This window comes from Pongo pygmaeus, chromosome 3 (assembly GCF_028885625.2).
Source record: "Pongo pygmaeus isolate AG05252 chromosome 3, NHGRI_mPonPyg2-v2.0_pri, whole genome shotgun sequence".
NCBI lineage: Eukaryota > Metazoa > Chordata > Mammalia > Primates > Hominidae > Pongo > Pongo pygmaeus.
In genome coordinates this window covers 14,385,361-14,401,109 of record NC_072376.2, presented here as the reverse complement: position 1 = coordinate 14,401,109, position 15,749 = coordinate 14,385,361, and the positions used below count along the sequence as shown (strand labels likewise).

The window sequence follows — 15,749 nt, the reverse complement described above, 5'->3', positions numbered from 1 at the left end:
TTCATCATGTGTAACAATATGATGCAAACTGTACTACAATAGATAGGAAATACCAAAATAGGCCTGAGTATATCATGCATTGTTTTGAATGGGGCTTCTAATGCATTATCTCAACAATCTACATACTGACCAGGTGAGATGGGTGGGACAGGTATGTTAATTCTTTTTTCCAGGTAAGGAAAGAGAGAGAATAAGGTTAAATGGTAGCTTGCTGAAGGTCACAGCATTCATTCGTGAACAAGAACCCATGGCTTTGAATTGTGTTCTAGAATTTTTTTTTTGCTCTATCATCTTGCAGAAATGAGTTTTTGGCTAATGAATAGATTTTGGCTATGCAAATCTGTAGGCTCTTTTTTTTGTTTGTGTTTTTCCTCTTTTTAATTTTGCAGTGGTGACTATGAGGTGACAAGCTTTAAATCTTTGACTGGAAAGGTCACAGTGACATGGGGAGATAATTAAAATGGAAAGAAAACCAAACTTGAAACCTGGCTTCACGGGTTAAGATGAGGATAATGTATTGAAACAGCTGAGAGCCTCTGTGAAGGCTTTATTTCACATCACAGCAACACAGAACAAATTGCACAAATTCTGGGAATCATATCCCTTGGAAACAAACACTGAAGTCACTTTTTAAAATGTCACCAAATGGCTCTGTTGACTCTGTTTTGTAACAAGTTACAAACAGATGGCACTTTGAAACATACGATGCAGCTTGGAAAACGAAATTGCTTAGACATTTTTGTCTGGTTTGCTAAGATAATGTGATGAAGCCCCAAATGAAAGAATCTTGGCGTGCACTGATAGAGGAAGGCTACACACCATTCAGTAGATTTGTTTTAATTTCTCACAATTAAAGAGTTGGTTCTTCAACTGTCAATCCTGTCTGAGTTGGGTTCCATGAAGTTGCGTTCCATTATGCACTTGCTGAATAAAAGGTGCAAAGCAAGGGAGAAGAGAATTACCATTCCTGGATGTCTAGTTCACGCTAGCCTCTTTATGTGGCATATAAACATTTTATATATCTTATTTATTTATAAAGAAATTCTATGGGTAGCTACTATTGCCCTTATTTTAAATATGAAGAACCTGTAGTCCAGAGACATCCCATACCTAATTAAGTGCACAGGTGGAATTCAGACTTTGATATGTGCACCCAAACTCATGTTTTTCCCATTTTATCTACTTCAGGAAGAATTTTGTTCCTATCTTCCCCTTTTCACTTTTTAAGAAAATATTTCCATGTTCACAATTTTTTTTTTTTTTGAGATGGAGTCTCGCACTGTCACCCAGGCTTGAGTGCAGTGGCGCCATCTCTGCTCTGCTCACCGCAAGCTCCGCCTCCCAGGTTCACGACATTCTCCTGCCTCAGCCTCCCGAGTAGCTGGGACTACAGGCACCCGCCACCATGCCTGGCTAATTTTTTGTGTTTTTGGTAGAGACGGGATTTCACCGTGTTAGCCAGGATGGTCTTGATCTTCTGACCTCGTGATCCACCTGCCTCAGCCTCCCAAAGTGCTGGCATTGCAGGCATGAGCCACCGTGCCTGGCCAATAATTTTTCAATATTAAAAGAAATACAGCTAGTAAATGTTTATGTAATATAGTCCAATTTATATATTAAATTCTATATTTATTGTTTTCAGAAATAGGAATTTATGGCATATTTTGACAAGTATGGTTTGTTGAGTCACTCAAGACCCAACCCAATTCACTTCTGCCTCTACCTTTTTTCTTTTTCTTTCTTTTTTTGAGACAGAGTCTCACTCTGTTGCCCAGGCTGGAGTGTAGTGGTGTGATATTGGCTCATTGCAACCTCCACCCCCCAGGTTCAAGCGATTCTCCTGCCTCAGCCTCCCCAGTAGCTGGGATTAGAGGTGTCTGCCACCACACCTGGCTAATTTTCGTATTTTCAGTAGAAATGGGGTTTCACCACATTGGCCAGGCTTGTCTCAAACTCCTGGCCTCAAGTGATCCATTTGTCTTGGCCTCCCAAAGTGCTGGGATTACAGATGTGAGCCACTCTGCCCGGCCTCTCCATACCTTTTTTACATGAAAGACTGGAAAGCAGAATACACAGACTTCCAGATTCCCTTGCAGCTAGGGGTAACCCTATTACTTACACAGTTTCACCAATAAAATGCACATGGAAAGTCTTGGAGGAAGGCTTCCCTTCTGAAATTAAAAGGCAAAGTTTGACAAGGAAAAGGCTTTTGTTTTCCTCCATGGAATATGAACTCAATACCTGGAGGTGCAGCAGCTATATTGCCACCATAAAAATAAAAGCCCATGCTAGCATTAGTGAGAAGGAATAGAGAAGGACACTGGTTTCCTAGTGGCATCCTTGGATAGCTACAGCATCCCTAGACCTTCCTCTGGGCTTCTTGTTGTGTGAGAAAAATAACCCCCCTGCATAATAAAGGAACTGGGTTTTCTGATACTTACAAATACAATCCTAGCTGATACACTTAATAGCCAGAATTTTAAAAGGTATTCCTATTTTCTAACACAGTTCAATTTTCATGCCAGCTTTTCTCCCAATTTGTAGTTTCCAAACACTGAAAGTATAGCCTTTGAATTAGACAACAGATTCATTGGAAAGATATTCATTTTGTTGGGCATTAACTGTAACAGAGTTGGGTCCACTCCCGGGTTATGGAAAAATGGCCCACATGGTATGATCCAAGCAACTGTGGCCCTTCCAGACAATCTGGACATCACTTCAACCAACGTAATTGGCCTGGGGTAGGGGAAGAAGAATAGGACAGCTGGACTCAACATGTCCCCACCATTTTGCCTTGCATGGATGTAGACTTGGCCTTTGATTGGAAAGTTTAGAAAGGAACTTGAGGAATCATTTTGTCTCTTTTCACCTTGGGGAAGGACCACACTGAAGTCATACCAGACATATATGATAACTGATCTGGTTTTAATAGACCTCCAAAGAAGACAATTCCACAGCCTCTTCCCTAAGGAGACCATGTCAACATTTAAAAACTCGCAGTAAATTCTTCCTTTGCTGAAATAGAATTTGTATTGCATGTGGGTTAAAAAAAAAACCCTGATTTTTCTAAAGCAGAGTGACAGAGTGGAAAGTTAGCAGGTTGTGGAGTCCAGCAGTCCTGGGTTGACTTGTGGCTTTGCTGCTTGCTAGTTGATGAACTTCCTTGTTATTTAACATCACTAAGCTTCATTTCCTTATCTGCAAAATAAGCAAAGTAATAGCTACACTATAATCCCTGAAGTTATGGTTCAGAGCTAATATATGTAAAATGTTGGGAATATTATTTGTCATAAAAGTAAGTGTTCGAAAGCAGTTCTTTTTTCCCCTTCTCTGTCGACTGGACAACAACTTACCACTATTCTCTGGTTGAAATTGTGTCGGAGCCCAGGAAGCATCATGAATTGCTCCACAACTTTCTTCACTACAGGCAAATTAACTCCAATTTCCTAATACCATCCTCTTTACTCTTATTTTTCAGTGCTTGAATCTTAACTCGGGAACTTGTTTCCAAAAAAATTATATAAAAAAAAATGTGCTTTGCATTCTGGGGAATTGCAGTTTTATAAAGTAAGCAAAAAATAACAGTACTTGAAAATTGAAAACATTGACCCATATATTCTACTTTGCTATACAGACCAAATTCTCATTCTAGGTTGCAGATTCATAATTGAGGTCACTATGGTGACAAAGACAAAATGGAGTAATGAGACAATCATTTGGATTGTTACAGCCAAGGATTTGGCCACAATTATTAGGCTAATTGAAAGACAAAGTTTACTTCTCTGGTGCAAGTTCTCTGCATGGTGATCTTCATTTTGAGCAGGCCACTAACTTAGACCCAAGTGATCTGCTGTGCCATTTTAAGAAAAGGAACATTTCAGACCCTGGATTGTTTTTAGAACCTGTACACTCTACTAGTTCTTGGCTAATAGAGTGTTGGATCGACTGACTTCTGGCAGCTCTGGACGTTGACTCCACTGACATATGTACAATTTCAGACTTGAAGCCACTCAGGAAGTAATTGTGAAGCCTCACAATTCATTCCTAAAAATCTGCCATGCGGTGGTTCTTGTCTCCTCCAACAATGCAATCCCTAGGAATTGTGATGATATGAGCTTTTAAAAAAATTGTTAATTGATCTTCATTCACTTAGGACATACTAATTTGTCTGTGATGAGGAAGAACATGTTGAAAAAGCCCAGAACATTGAATGAAAGAATGAAACAGCTACTGTAATATAGTTTGGTTCAGAGATTTTTTTCTTTCTTCTTTTCATACAATTACTTATGGCATATGATACTAAGAAAGAGAAAGAAAATTCCAAAGCAGAGTTTTCAGAGCAGAGTCTAGAGAAGCCCCATAGATTTACTCCAGCTGCGCAGTTAATAGGTGATGAAACAGGCTTAAAAAGAGCTTCAGTGACTTGTCTAGTGTCCCATGGTTAGTCAGTGGCTTACTTAATCATGGCTTAGTTTCATTTTGTCTTTCTTATGATTCAGCTTTGAGCTAAATGCCCCTCCCTTAATGAGGTGGTCCTTGACCATGTTAGCTAAAGAATTAGCTCCTTCCTGGCAACTAGTCACTCTGTCTTGTTATTCTGTTTTATTTTATTCATACCACTTTTCAATTTCTGAAGTTACATTCTGGTTTATGATTCTGTGGTTTGTCTCCTGTAAAGTGCAAGCTCCACAAAGGCAGGGACTTTGGCTCTTGTTCACTATTATATCTAAAATAATGTTTAGGACATATAAGTCCTCAGTGCAAATTTGTGGATTGAATGGACCAGAGCTAAAGAGGAAAGGAACTCTTGTTTCTTAAGTATCTATTATGCTAGTTGCTGTGCTAAGTTGTTTATGTGTGTTACATAAACTAAGAGGTAAGTGATGTGCTTGGAGCCTTGCAGTTAGAAAGTGGAGAAGCCAGAATTGAAAGTCAGGGATATTTTGCTTCAAGTCATGACATCACAAGAAATGATTTCCAGTGTTCAATGCTTCCTGCTCCACCACCCTGTCCATGACCTCTTCCCAGGCATCTAAAGTTCCCAGTACACCAAGTTTGTGTTTGGCATCCCCTGTTGGCTTATATCTATCTGGGCACTATAGTTTTCAGAGAAACCAACTTAAAGATATTATATTCAACACAGTAAATACTCTACGTTGCTGGTGCTTCTCTGTATAAAATTTACTGAGTAAATTTCTCATAGATATTATAGCTTTATTTCAATTTGATGATGAATCCTATTGAGTTGCACAAATTTGCCATGAAAAGCCTACCAGAGAAAGAAATCCACCCATCTGCTAATGATTGAAACCTGATGCAATCAAAGATGATAGAAGGTTCAGATGACATGGGCCAAAAGATGAAGAAAGCACAGGGGTATCAACAAGACAGGAAATAACCCTGAAATAGTGTTGATTCTGACCACAGGGTAATCCACAAATTTGAGTTGGGGAAAATGTCAAATTTCTCATCTCTATCAGGACTTTTCACCTTCTTCAGGTTAGGTCATATTGGATATAACAATTTCCATTTTGTCCTAGATTATAGAACTGTCAAACTTTAGTGCATACCAGAATCATCTAGATAATTTATTAACAAAGGGGCACAGGGACCTACTTTAATTAAAGAGATTCTGTGCCAAGCACAGAGTGAGGGCTTAATTGATGGTGACCATTAGCATTGTTATTTATTTCACTCTTCCCCAAAGGGCAGGTGTGGGCCTGACCCATTCATTCACAGATTGGCAAGAGAAAGGAAAAATACGCACAAAGCTTGGAATTTGAAAACCTGTGTTCAGACATCAGTGCTGCTAATTTCTAGGTATGTGACTTCGGATGAGTCACTTCACGTCTTTGAGCTTCAGTTTACTTGTCTGAAATCATCATAGTCAATAATGTTTATTTAGAAGGCCATTGTAAGAACTGGATAAAGGAATGCAGAAGAAAGAATCCAACAACAAAAGGGCAGGAGGCTGTGGTTTAAAATGTGGACTTGCTCTATTGTGATTAAAACACTCATTTACTTCCAAGTCCCAGCCCTGCCAGCCATCATTACCTGTGTAATTGTAGGCAAGTAAACCTCGCTAGCCTTGGTTTTCTCATATATGAAAGAGACAAAAACAATACTTTGTCTATATCAACTCTCAAACTTTACATGAACCCTGCTGTTATGAGCTCTATTTTATTGTAAGGGAACTGAGGCACAGAGGAGTTAAGTAACCCAACCCAGATTCACACAGACGCCAATCTGGTTTGTGTCTCCAGGAACTCTGCTTCAGAGTCTCTACACCTTACCAGTGAGCCTGCTGCTCCCACGAGCACACGAGGCATGATTAGGAAGGGCCCAGCACACGACAAATGCTCAGTAAATATTTCCCCAAATTTGAATAACTTACTTTCACATTACAGACTTCATCCTATTTCATTACGCAGTCCACCGCACAGCTCAGACAGTCAGTGTTCAACCCTATGTAGCTATTGCCCATGAACACAAAAGTGCACTTGGGCTGCATGAAAACTACAGACATGTTTATACAAGAAGGGGAGCATTGTGTCACATTTGGTTTTTATTGCTTTCAGCACATTAGGCACATACTATCTGTTTATTAGGTAAAGCTGAAAGGTTATAGATCACCTTAGAATAAAAGTATAAATGAGTTGCTTGAGAAAGGGCTACGTAGAAAATTGCTGTTATAAATGCACAGTAACCTAGAGCCTTTTGACTCTTGGAAGTAGCTTCTGTGTGTGCTGACAATGACTGACATACTGGAAATGAAACGTGTCTTAACAGTATAGGATGTGGAAGTACACACCAAAATTATTCAAAGAGAGGAAAGGAAGTCAGATGTCAACTAGAGTTAAGGGCAATTATTATTTATTTTGGAGGAGCTTTCCAGTGAGTTGGGGGAACACAACCCAGGCTGAGGGTGTGGGGTCTTATTGAAATCATGAATCAGAACAAATTGGGAAATACATAGTCTGATGATATGACAGAGTGTGAGGACTCGGGACATATGTTCCTTGCAGCCATAGAATTCATGCTGAGGGACCTGCAAAATGGACATTTAAGTTCCCGAGGACAAAGGCTGATCCAAACAAAACGATTCCGTTCAAGTTTGTTGTAATTCTTTTAACTACTTCCCAGTCATTACCCACAATTTGATTTGAAATACTTATAAAAGAAATGTACCCCAGTACAATGCATCATTTATGAAATTATGCATTCTATTTATAGAATTACTATTAATGCAAACTCATAGTTTTACCAACACAATTTAGATATGTCTGCTTCCATATTGCAATGATCGCACTCTCCTCCCATGGCCAAGTGGAGTGGTGAGCACATTCGTTTAATAATAAAATAGACAGTAAATAAATCAACACCCTTAATGAAAGCTAAATTGAGCACAGGATTTATGCCACTATAAGGAAATCTCCACAGAACAATATTCACTTTAATGCTTTCTTTTTCCTCTACTAAAATCCTACAGTGTATCAAAATGAAGAAAGCACCTTCAATGTGAATTATGTAGGAACGGACACAATGACAATTCTGTTTTTCAGAGTAGGGTTACAGAGCCACTTCTGCTTGCCCCCACGAGTGTCGGTGTCAGCCTCACACTCCTCTTGAGTATGGATCTATAGCTATGAAGGAGCATAATTGGCAAGGGAGGGCTTTTCAAAACTAACCCTTCCCAAGCAAAGCCGATTCTGACGACTTTCGCTTTCCCTCTCTTGTTCAGCAGTGGCAACCCCCAGAGGAGTTGTGTTATTGACTAAGCCCCAGTCGGTAAACACCCCTGAACATCATTTAAAAAAAAAAAAAATGAGAGAGAGAGAGAGAGAGAAACACCAACATGAGCCAAAAGACGCCTTTCTAAGGAAAAAAAGCCTGAAGACGTTTACTTCAATGAAGAGAGGGCTGTTTACTTACATTGCTCGCAAGACCTTCCAACAGCTGGAGTCTTTGAACTCTAATGTGCGCAGATGTGGAGCTTTTGCTCAAAATCCCCTTCCCTTTGGCAGCGAGGATTATTCATAACTCTTTGGGGCTTCAGATTGATAAGTAATTTCCTGATTCGCTTTCAAAAGCATTCTCCCAGGCTTTAAGCGGTGGCAGAGAGAGGGAGCGGGCAAGGACCCCGGCGTGCAATGACGCTGTGGCCTACACAGATCTCCTGATTGTTTGATCGAGCCCGAAAGAAGACGTCGACATTACAAACAAAAATAAATATCCTTCTTTATCTGTTGGCTCGCTCCCCAAATCATATTTGGGAAATAGCACAGTGAGTCTGGACAATATTTTTTCTAAAAGTATAATATTAGCTGAACACCTTCTCATTTTTGTGCTGGGAGAAATCAGGGCACCTCTGACTGGTCTTCAAAGACCAGCTGTTGCAATTTCTTTCTTATCAGCTGCTTTACAGGATGTTCTTAGAGACCAAGCAGCCCAGCCCCTTCGGTTGACAGTCGAAAGAAATGATGCCCAGGGCTTACAAGACTTGACCAGGATCACACAGCTAGTTAGTGGAAGGACGGGAACCTAAGAGCCGACTGTCAAGCCAGTGCTGTGTCCACTGTAGGAGGTGGAGGCAGATGCAAGGGCTGGAGATCTGACTCTCAATCTTTAAGATACCTATCACTGGACATGGCCCTTAATGTTTCTGAGTCTTGGTTTTCACAGCTGCAGAATAAAAATCGTAATAGTAACCCTTGCTTGGTCATACAATGTGGTAATCTCTCTGAAAGCATTTTGTCCAGGATGAAAGCAATTGTATCCTAAGATGAAATTTTGTCAACACAGCCCCTTTTACATGCTTCTCTTCTCCTTTCCATTCTCATTTTCCATTCGGTGTTATTTTCTGACTGAAAGAAACCATTGAGTGACTTTTGGATGGAGAAGGAGGAGTACAGTGGCCAGGAAATGAGATAGAACATGGAGAAAATTTTACCTTGGAAATCCAGGTCAAGATTAGATGAAAGGGTATACAGCATATACAGCATATCTTAACATCTGCCTCAGAAGGAACACTAGATCTAGAAACAGAAAATCAAGGCTTGGCCACTGCTTGGAACACTTAACAGCCAAGGGAGCCCTGTGGAGTCATTTAAACATTCCAAAACACAGTTGACTCACTGGGTATGTGATCCGTGTCCCATTGCACTTACCTCATTTTGTTGTGGTTAGAATCAAATGAGGTGTTTATCAAGATAGTGCTTTGCAATGTTTCAGGCTTTGAAACTATAAAGTAGTTGCCATGGTTTGAATATATGTGTCTCCCCACAAATTCATACATTGGAACCTAAGATCCAATGTGATAATATTAAGAGGTGGAGCCTTTAGGAGGTCATTAGGTCACAATGGCACGGCTCTCATGAATGGGATTCATGACCTTGTACAAGGGCTGGAAGGAGCTAGCTAAGCCCTTTTTGCCCTCTACCCTTCTGTCATGTGTGGACATAGCATTTGTCCCTCTGGAGGACGTAGCAACAAGGTGCCATCTTGGAAGCAGAGACAGAGCCCTCACCAGGCCTTAAACCTGTTGGCATCTTGATCTTGGATATCCCAGCCTCCAGAACTGTCAGAAATAAATTTCTGTTGTTTATAAATTACTCAGTCTGTGGTATTTTGTTATAGCAGTACTAATGGGCTGAGACAGTGGTATTTCCCAGCGGGCTGTGCAACTACCATTGCCCATTTCATCTGTGTCATTGGCTGACACCACTAGGTGCCAGGGCTCCTGGGTTCTGCCTTGACCTTTTTTCCCCCTTTTCCTTTTAGGAGTGTATTTCATCTTTCTTCCCTTGTTATCCACCTCTTGGTACTTGTCTCCCATGCTTGCTGCTACTGGTTTTCTTTCTTAGGGCTCAAATTGTCCTTCCATTTTTCATGTAATGGTAAGAATGAAGAACAAAGAGAAAATATTTTGTTCAGTCACACAGAAAGGCATCCACGGTGTCTTGACACAAATGGGAATGTCTTTATTTTTGAAGTAGCCATGAACAAAGATCAAATGAATCAAGATCAGCGCCCCCTTGAAAATGATCAAGTCATAAGTCCAACTCATATTTTATGGTTCCATTCACATCTCTTACCCTTTTATAAATTTATTATTTAAATGTTATTTCAGTTAAGATTTGCACTCTATCATCTGTAAGAATTTTCTAGTAGAGTCTTGCTTGGGCTGCCATAACAAAATACCATAGACTGGGTGGCATAAACAACAAAAAATGTATTTTCTCACAGTTCTGAAGTCTGGGAGTCTGAGATCTGGGTGCCAGCATGGTTGGATTCTGGTGAGGCTTCTCTTCTTGACTTGCAGATGGCTGCCTCCCTTCTGTGTCCTCATATAGTGGGCAGAGGGAGATCTTTCTCTTCCTTTTCTTAAGAGACCATAGTCCTATTGGATTATGGACCCATCCTATGACCTCATTTAAGTTGGATTAGCTATGAACGCCTCTATCTCCTGATAAAGTCGTACTAGGGGTTAAAGCTTCAACACATGAATTTTGGGGTGTCACAATTCAGTCCATAGCAAGCCTGCAGGAAGTAAAAGAAGGGAACAAATACTTATTGAGCCTTTTTTTCCCTCACTGAATTGTCAAAACAACATTGATATCTTGGTAGTGACTTTTCTAAGGTCACAAAGCTAGTAAGCAGCAGTGACCAAATGTAAACCATGACGACCAGCACCCTGCTCCCCTCATGACACAGTCAGCCTCCACCTCCTCTTTTCTCCGAGATTCTGAGCTGTGACCCTTTACTTTCCTTTCTCACTCTTTCCTATTGAGTTGCCTGGAGGCAAGACATTGTTACCCAGAGCACCATGAGAAGGAAGCCATGGGGATTCCCTCCATATGCCCACTGAGCTTAGACTGGCAGCCGTAGAGAGTTTGCCTGGAATGTTCTCTCCCTGCATCCCTCCCAGCCCCCTTCATGTTAATAAGTCCCTTCATTAGTTCAAACTGAACTCACATGCTTCTTCCCCGGGATGTTTTCTTTAATCTGACCCTCCCCACCCTTGCTCTTCCTCGCTATATTCTCTTATACTGTCCTACACTTCCCCTTTATAATTTTTTCTCCTTTCATAAGATGTCATAAATGTAGTTTTGTTATTGTAGTGGTTATAGCAATAGGTATATATTTCTAAGATAATTTGCATAATGGGGTTGTCTCCCTCACCAGTCTGTAAGCTTCCTGAAGCCAGGGATGCTTTGCTCACTAAGATATGTCCAGCCATTAGGACACTAACATGACAAGCTACAGAGGAGCAAGGGAGGATTAGATAGGGGCAAGCCGGAAAATAAATAATAGAAGAAAGGCCCTTCAAAATTCCCCTGCAGCAGTATGACTAGCAAGCATATGCCCAAGTACAGTCTAATGAGGCCCCTTTATTAAGCCCTCTGTGTACCACCAAATGCATTCTTCCCCTGTCTATTTTGCTAGGTTTGGCTAATCAAGAATGAAGTTGTTAATGTGAAGAGAGGCAGCTTGAGGAGCAGATCTTGGGTCACATCTGCTGCCTGCTGGTCAATGCCTGGGTTCCTGCAAGGGCAGCACAGCCTGGCCCTCTGCAGGATGGGGCTGCCTGTTCATACCCCATCAGCCTCAGTCTCTTCCTAGAAAGAGCTGACGGGACAGGGTGTGAAGACGTGTAGGAACCAGGAGGAATTCCTACCAGGGAAAGACATTTTCAGTTGAAGGAACCATATGTGCATAGAAACGGAATGACAGCATGTTGTGTTTAGGGAACCTCAAGAAGCCTAGTTTTGTTGGTGAGTTACAAGGAAATGTGATAGTAGAAATGAAAGTGTCAGATAAATCTTAAGTGTTTCCATTATTATCTATTTTTCAAAATTGTTTGGAGGGCCAATGAGAGAATACATGTGGAATTGCTCTATAAACTGGAAAAAAAATCTTATGAAAATATTTTTATTACAAATTCTTTTGGATGAAGATAACTAGAATATTAGGCTAAGAAACCATGCTGGGAAATGGAGTTATTTATAAATTTCTTTTATTTATAAACCAAAAGTTTTGATTAATTTCCTTCTTATAATCTCCTTTCAAAGGCTAGAATGTAAGTTTATACTATCTGTTGAATATGAGTGAGTTGGGATATATGTTTTCAACTCAGCACCATCCCTGGCCCTTTCTACTCTCTCTCTCTCTGAGGGAACAGAGACTGGAAGCCTGGAACTACATTTCCCAGAATCATTTGTAGGCAGAGTTCCTAATTACAGCCAGCCAAGGAGGGCACACACAGGGTTGTGAAAGATACAAAATAATTAGAGGACATTATTCTTTGGTGTCAGTTACAGAGTGGAAACAGCCAGCTGATATACGGTTTGCAGGAACTTCTGGGTGAGATCCTAGAATCTCACACTTTCCTATGGCTTCCCAGCAACCTTGTTCTTCTCGGTTTACAGCCAAACAGAATGCTTTTTTTTCGCCAGTTGTTGGTCCCATGAACCCCTTTTAAACAATTATTTTTTATTTAGAAATATTTATAGACTCATAAGAAGTTGCAAAAAAATTTACAAAAATACCCTAGCCCCTTCAAATGGTGACATCTTATATCACTGTAATAATCACAGAATAAAAAAAATCGACATGAGTACAATAGTATTAGGCAGACTACAGACCTTCTTCAGTTTTTACCAGTTTTTATGTAGATTCACTTGTGTGTTGCATAGTTCAGTATAGTTGAATACAATTTGATCTGATGTATAGATTCTTTACGGTTCTTTCAATGGCTCTTTAAGACTTTAATTTCTTGTCTTAAATCTCTACCTGATGCTATTTTCTTAACTGAATGCTGACTGAGGTGGTTAATAATTTCTTGGTGTTATCTCACATTTGAAGCCTTGCAGTCAAATTTTGGTGCTTACCTTCCATTATGTTCATTCATGTATTCAACTAAAATCTCACTGACCGATATAACTTCACAGGCCTTCTTTCCCATTGTTTTCATCACAGGATTACAAAGGCATTCCCAGCGTATCATTATATTATATGTAAGCTACCACAAAAGATTTTTAGCTATTCGTTGGGCTGTTAATTGTTCAGTTTTCAAAGTCATTCTTTCTGTAGTAGATTAAAAATGCAAAACTTTTTGAATCATTCTTAAATAATGGTAAAATAATTTATATATGATAAGGCATGAAACAAACAATAGCAGGTATAGCTGAGGGATAGGAGGAGGCTAAGCTGTCATTCTTGAAGATAATAAAACTATACACCTAAACAATGCAGCAAATTTAACAAGGGCCATTAGAAATAATATATGTTTAACAGAGTTTATAGATACAAAAATACATAAATGAAAGTAGCCTTCCTGTATATCAAAATAATCAGAAAACAGAATGTTTGAAAACCCTCTAAAATCTAAAATGATGCTGGTTTCCCTGCAGAGGAAGGAGAGACTCGCCTCTCCCTAATTCTGGGCTGTTTTCTCACTTGAGCCTTAATCAGCACAACTTGTGTGCAGAGACTCTCAAAATTTTGCTAAAATATTTTTTTCTTTCCCTTCTCATCCTTACCTCTGACTCACTAACCACAAGCGATCAAAATCTGGTCTGAAGAAGCCGAGGGAAATGTACACTACGACATGTTCTTTGTCCCTCCCTGATTAAGACATATTTCCTCTCAAAATATCCTAGCCTGCAGAGATGGTCCCTGGCTGTAACTTAATTTTTTTTTAACATCATTTTCTCCAAGGCAGTGTAACAACTTGAAGCCACATATTTCAGAAAATGATGTTCGCTTTACATTCACCATTTGGTTGGCTTTCCCAGAATAAATGAACCATCTGCCCTAAAGAACTATGCAAGTCTTTGCTACTTGCAACCAGTGAGACTAACAAGTTTCCTGGCTAACCATCCCATTACTGGGTATATACCCAAAGAATTATAAATCATGCTGCTATAAAGACACATGCACACATATGTTTATTGTGGCATTATTCACAATAGCAAAGACTTGGAACCTACCCAAATGGCCATCAATGATAGAATGGATTAAGAAAATGTGGCACATATACACCATGGAATACTATGCAGCCATAAAAATGGATGAGTTCATGTCCTTTGTAGGGACATGGATGAAGCTGGAAACCATCATTCTCAGCAAACTATTGCAAGGACGGAAAACCAAACACTGCGTGTTCTTACTCATAGGTGGGAATTGAACAATGAGAACACTTGGACACAGGGAGGGGAACATCACACACTGGGGCCTGTCATGGGGTTAGGGGAGTGGGGAGGGATAGCGTTGGGATATATACCTAATGTAAATGATGAGTTAATGGGTGCAGCACACCAACATGGCACATGTATATACATGTAACAAACCTGCACGTTGTGCACATGTACCCTAGAACTTAAAGTATAATTTTAAAAAATGGTTTAAAAAAAAAAAGAAAAAGAAAAGAGCATGGTGAAAGAGTCGGGGGTGTGGACAACTGATACATGCAACCACATGGGTGACTCTTAAAATCATTATGATAGATTTTAAAAGCCAGACACAAAGAGTCTATACTGCGTGATACAACTTGTGAAAGTCTAGAAAATGCAACTAAGTCCACAGTGACAAAAAAGCAGATCAGTCAGATCAGTGGTTGCATGAGGCCAGGGACAGAAAGAGAGAAAAACTTCAAAAGGACAGAAGGAAACTTTCAGGGGTAGATGGAAATATTCTGTTTCTTAAATTTTGGCAGTGACTTCATGGGTGTGTACAAAACTCAGCTAATTGAACACTTTAAATAAATCGAATTGTGTACTATAAATGGATGCCTTTTACTGTATGTAAATTATACCTCAATAATGTTGATTATAAAATAGTAGTTAATACATTAGTAATGTTTACATGTGAAAAAAAAATAAAAACAAGTTTCCTGGCTAACATTTGCTAGGTGCTAGCAAAGTTCATTGATTCTTCTGGACATTATCTTAATTCATCTTTACCACTGTATGGGTAGAAAATTAAAGTCACTTAAACCAAATCTCAAGGCTACCAAAAGGTAGAACCAAGATAAGGGCCACGTGGTGAAGCTCCAAGTCCTTTCTCTGCTTTCTTGTAGGTGACAATAATTTTCTTTCCCACAGGGTTTCAAAAACAAGATCTGGGTATCAGCCTGGTCCCTCTGACATTGATACACATACATCCTAGTGAGCTGCATTGGCTGCATCAACTCAGTATGTCTAATTTAAAAAGTCAACTTGTAGAAAAATGCCAGATAAATAAATGGTGCTGGTAGTACTGGGTAATGATGAAAATTGTGTAAGTGATATATGAATGCTGAAAATGTAGTGGAAGTCCCAAGTATATGACCATCACTTGGTGGAAACCTTGTCATGAGAGAGTATTTGGATTTGCTTCCTAAGTGGAGTTAATTCTTTACAACTCTAGCACCTAATAAAGGCAACAAAATTCATATCACTCTCAAAAGTATAATTTAGAAGACTCTATTTTCCCGAATAATAGTTCTTCTTTGAAGACTACTGGAAATTGCCTTCTTTCTAATTTTAAGATTTTTGATTGAAAACATTCAAATGTAGGCCTAGCTTCAAAGAATAGTTTGAAACTAAGAAGCACTTCCTGATTTATATTCCTTCATTAATTGATTCAAAAGAAGAAAGAAGTTCCAAATCTCAGCAATTTTCATTATGGATAAATAGATGCATCCCCTATGTAAATGGTTGAACCAAAATGTCCCTCAAAAGAACCTAGTCTCAAGCCCTTCGAATTTC

The 15,749-nt window shown here is 39.6% G+C and overlaps 1 protein-coding gene across 2 annotated transcripts in view; it reads right to left on the bottom strand.

Moving 5' to 3' along the window:
• The window catches only part of C1QTNF7 (C1q and TNF related 7), a 104,579-nt gene that overhangs the window by 61,837 nt on the left and 26,993 nt on the right, over nucleotides 1–15,749 (bottom strand). The window contains exon 1 of one of the 2 annotated variants that reach the window (XM_054485966.2): nucleotides 7,933–8,205. The exons of the other annotated variant lie outside the window; for it this stretch is intronic. The gene's annotated coding sequence lies outside the window, so the exon portion shown is untranslated. Of the gene's footprint in view, nucleotides 1–7,932; nucleotides 8,206–15,749 lie in introns of those variants that run through there. 2 annotated transcript variants of the gene reach the window in all.